Source organism: Somniosus microcephalus, unplaced genomic scaffold, assembly GCF_052327205.1.
Source record: "Somniosus microcephalus isolate GS21.2 unplaced genomic scaffold, FLI_Smic_1.0 unresolved_chr1, whole genome shotgun sequence".
In the NCBI taxonomy this organism is placed as follows: Eukaryota; Metazoa; Chordata; class Chondrichthyes; order Squaliformes; family Somniosidae; genus Somniosus; species Somniosus microcephalus.
The window spans coordinates 42,287,080-42,292,173 of record NW_028225179.1 but is presented as its reverse complement, the minus strand read 5'-3'; positions in this window follow the sequence as shown (position 1 = coordinate 42,292,173).

Below are 5,094 nucleotides of genomic sequence, written 5' to 3'. Positions count from 1 at the left end.
TATCGCCGGAGCTGATGCTACTCCGAATACCAGTCGATTATACTGGTAAAGACCTTTGTGAGTGTTTATCGTGAGATACTTCCTAGAGGATTCTTCAACCTCCATCTGCAAATATGCTTGTGCTAGGTCAATTTTTGTAAAACGCTTCCCTCCGGATAGTGAGGCGAAAATATCTTCTATCGTCGGGAGAGGATATTGTACTGTGTGAAGGGCTGGGTTCACTGTCACCTTGAAGTCCCCACAGATGCGAACCTTCCTTGGCTCCTCAGACTTATAGTTTAACGTTTTCTTCATGACAGGAACGATGGGTGTCGCCCACTCGCTCCAGTCTACCTTAGATAACACGCCTGCATTCTCCAGCTCTGCCTCGGCGGCTGGGCAAATTGCATATGGTACCGGTCTTGCTTTGAAAAACTTGGGAATTGCATTCTCTTCTATTTTTATCGAGGCGGTTACGCCTTTAAGAGTTCCCAGTTCTTGTTGAAATACCTCTTTGGTGTTAGCTAAGATTTTTTAACAATCGTCCAGGTGTGACGTCGTCATCCTTTTTACCAGCCACCGTCAGTGCCTGAATGGAGTGCCAGTCTAAACTTATCTTTCTGATCCATTCACATCCCAATAACGGTGGTCCACCATCTTGCAGTATGTACAGATGCAATTTCTGTATTTCCTTGCCGTTGTATTCGACAGGCACCCTTATTTTCCCTCTGGGGTATACTTTTTGCCCCGTATACGTCTTCAAGACAATGGATGTCTCTTTCAAGGGTATGTGTGAGAATAGCCGCTCGTAGTCTCGTCGATTCATGACGGTCAGGGCTGATCCTGTATCCAATTCCATTTTGACTTGGGACCCTGCTATCGTGAGGGTGACCCAAATGGTTCGGTGATCCTCTTTTGCGATTACGTTGTGAAGTTTGAGACAGCTTAATCTCTTGTTCCCGGATTCACTATCGCTCATCTGGTCTTCGGAACTACTGTCCGTCATCTTTTGTACTTTCCTGTACTGTTCCTTAGTAGCCTTTTTGTTGTCATTAGTCTTCTTCCCAGACCTGCAAACTCGTGCAATGTGTCCCATCTTTCCGCATTGCCTGCATATTTTGTCCTTGGACCAGCAGTCCTTCTGGTCATGGGTTGTTCTGCCGTGGCGATAACATTTTTCAAATCCCCGTGTCATTTCATGGGTGCCGTATTCCTGTGGCTTTTGCTGTATTTCCGCAGCTCCCCTTGCTGCTGCTTCGTACGATACTGCCACGCTGAAAGCCTTATCTAGCGTCAGCTCTTTCTCTGAGAGTAACCTCTTCTGGGTTCCTTCACTCAGGAGTCCACAGACAAATTTGTCCTGTAGGGTATCTGCCAGTCCTGCTCCGAACTGGCAGTGCTTTGATAGCTTGCGTAGTTCCGTAAGGTAATCAGCATTGCTCTCATCTTTATGCTGATTTCTCCTGTGGAATTTAAATCTTTCTGCTATCAGCAGCGGTGTAGGATTTAGGTGTTCCTGTAGGATATCAACAATTTCGTTAAAACTCTTCGCCATCGGTTTGGCTGGAGTAATCAGGTTCCGCAATAGGCCGTACGTTCTTGCGCCCATTAAGTTTAGTAGTACCGATGCCTTTTTCTCATCGGCTACTTCGTTTGCCTCGCAATATACTTCGACTCTTTCCACATACATGGTCCAGTCTTCTATTGCATTATCGAAGGCAGTGATATTGCCAGTCTTTGGCATCTTGGAAATCTAAGATGGCGCCTACCGCGCTTTGCCTTCTTCCCCGATTTAACAAAATGGCGCCTCCCGCGACTTCCGTCTTCTCCGCTGCTGCTAGCGCTGTTGCTGGTGTTTTATGCCTTGATGGCGATGCCCTATGGTCTTCGCGCACTTCCCCCCCGCGCTGCTGCTAACGCCGCTCTCCGCGGTTCCCGTGGCAAACTGCAGCTCCTCGCGGCTTTCTGCGCTTCTAATTTATTTTATTTCCCCGTCGTCGGAGCAACCCTGCGGGACACTTTCCTCCCTCTTCTCGGGTCTGTACGCTGCCCGGCTTCGTAGCACCGGCCGCACCCTGTGTGCTCCACCCTCTCGCTCTCTCTCTCTCTCTCCTCTTCCCGACAACGCTGCTCGGCCCCGTTGAAAAGCCACCCGATTGAGCTCTAGCCCGCCGCAGCCCAGGAAGGATCAGTGTACTACCTGCCACCAGCCCGATAGGCTGGAACACCATCGACAGGATAACCAAGCCCCGCTCTCGACAGCCTCTCCTGCAAATCTTTCACTCCGATGAATCAGAGGCGGTTGTCCACGGTCGACGCCCGTTTCTTCTGATTGTTTAATTTATTTGTTTTTTGTTCTTTCTTCCTTCTGGCCTCGACCTCTGACAACTTCGCTTCAGGGATGGATCCCCATGAGGTGGTGCAGACTGTAGGTAAGTTCGGATCTGCTCGTCGCCAGTATTATGTCCGTGTGTCATTGAGACACGGACTGCAGGAGTTGGTTATAACAGGTCTTTACTGAGTGGAGACAAACTGGAACTAACTATGCAAAGTTACTTCACAGGCTTATATACAGGGGTGGTCACTACTGGTACTGCAGTATACAGGGGCTACAGAATATAGTTCCTTCTGCAAAGTACATACACTACAATTCCCACACTGGGTGTGAGATCGGCTAACTCAACACTAGGCCGGGGATGGAGCCTGGGCCTTTCCTTCTCTGTGTGTGTGGCGCTCAGTGGGTAGCACCCTCGGCTCTGAGTTAGAAGGTCACGGGTTCGCGTCCCCATTCCAGGGACTTGAGCACAAAAATCCAGGCCGACACTCCCAGCGCAGTACTGAGGGAGAGCCACACTGTCGGAGGGGCAGTACTGAGGGAGCGCCGCACTGTCGGAGGGGCTGTACTGAGGGAGAGCCGCACTGTCGGAGGGGCAGTACTGAGGGAGCGCCGCACTGTCGGAGGGGCTGTACTGAGGGAGAGCCGCACTGTCGGAGGGGCAGTACTGAGGGAGCGCCACACTGTCGGAGGGGCAGTACTGAGGGAGCGCCGCACTGTCAGAGGGGCTGTACTGAGGGAGCGCCGCACTGTCGGAGGGGCTGTACTGAGGGAGAGCCGCACTGGCGGAGGGGCAGTACTGAGGGAGAGCCAAACTGTCGGAGGGGCAGTACTGAGGGAGCGCCGCACTGTCGGAGGGGCTGTACTGAGGGAGCGCCGCACTGTTGGAGGGTCAGTACTGAGTGAGCGCCACACTGTCAGAGGGTCAGTATTGAGGGAGCGCCGCACAGTTGGAGGGTCAGTAGTGAGGGAGGCCGCACTGCCGAAGGGGCAGAACTGAGGGAGCGCCGCATTGTCAGAGGAGCAGTACTGAGGGAGCGCCGCACTGTCAGAAGGGCAATACTGCGGAAGCGCCGCACTATCGGAGAGACAGTACTGGGGGAGTGCAGTACTGAGGGAGCGCTGCACTGTCGGAGGGTCAGTACTTAGGGAGCCCCGCACTGACGGAGGCGCCTTACTGAAGGAGCGCCACTGTCGGAGGGTCAGTACTGAGGCAGCATTGCACTGTCAGAAGAGCAGTACTGAGGGCGCGCTGCACTGTCGGAGGGGCACGACTGAGGGAGCGGCGCACTGTCGGAGGATCAGTTCTGAGGGAGCGCCGCACTGTCGGTGGGTCAGTACTGCGGGAGTGCCGCACTGTCATAGGGTCAGTACTGAGGGAGCGCTGCACTCTCGGTGGGGAAGTACAGAGGGAGCGCTGCATTGTCGGAGGGGCAGTACTGAGGGTGAGCTGCACTGTCAGAGGAGCAGTACTGAGGGAGCGCTGCACTGTCGGGGCAGTACTGAGAGCGCCGCACTGTCGGAGGGGTAGTGCTGAGGGAGCGCCGCACTGTCGTAGGGTCAGTACTGAGGGAGCGCCGCACTGTCAGAGGGTCAGTACTGAGGGAGCGCTGCACTGTCGGTGGGGAAGTACAGAGGGAGTGCCGCATTGTCGTAGGGTCAGTACTGAGGGAGCGCTGCACTGTCGGAGGGGCAGTACTGAGAGCGCCGCACTGTCGGCGGGGTAGTACTGAGGGAGCGCCGCACTGTCGAAGGGGCAGTACTGAGGGAACGCCGCTCTGTCGGAGGGGCAGTACTGAGGGAGAGCCGCACTGTCGGAGGGGCAGTACTGAGAGAGCGCCGCACTGTCGGAGGGGCTGCACTGAGGGAGAGCCGCACTGTCGGAGGGGCAGTACTGAGGGAGCGCCGCACTGTCGGAGGGGCTGTACTGTAGGAGGGGCTGTACTGAGGGAGGGTCGCACTGTTGGAGGGTCAGTACTGAGTGAGCGCCGCACAGTTGGAGGGTCAGTTTGAGGCAGCGCCGCACAGTCGGAGGGGCAGAACTGAGGGAGTGCCACACTGTCGGAAGGGCTGCACTGAGGGAGCACTGCACTGTCGGAGGGGAAGTACAGAGGTTGGGCTGCACTGTTGGAGAGGCTGTACTGAGGGAGCGCAGCACTGTCGGAGGGGCAGTACTGAGGGAGTGCCACACTGTCGGAGGGGCTGCACTGAGGGAGTGCTGCACTGTCGGAAGGGCAGTACTGAGGGAGCGCCGCACTGTCGGAGGGTCAGTACTGAGGGAGCACTGCACTGTTGGAGGGGCAGTACTGAGGGAGCGCCGCACTGTCGGAGGGGCAGTACTGAGGGAGCGCTGCACTGTCGGAGGGTCAGTACTGAGGGAGCGCTGCACTGTCGGTGGGGAAGTACAGAGGGAGCGCCGCATTGTCGTAGGGTCAGTACTGAGGGAGCGCTGCACTGTCGGAGGGGCAGTACTTAGAGCGCCGCACTGTCGGCGGGGTAGTACTGAGGGAGTGCCGCACTGTCGAAGGGGCAGTACTGAGGGAACGCCGCTCTGTCGGAGGGGCAGTACTGAGGGAGAGCCGCACTGTCGGAGGGGCAGTACTGAGGGAGGGTTGCACTGTCGGAGGGGCAGTACTGAGTGAGCGCCGCACAGTTGGAGGGTCAGTTTGAGGGAGCGCCGCACAGTCGGAGGGGCAGAACTGAGGGAGTGCCACACTGTCGGAAGGGCTGCACTGAGGGAGCACTGCACTGTCGGAGGGGAAGTACAGAGGGAGCGCCGC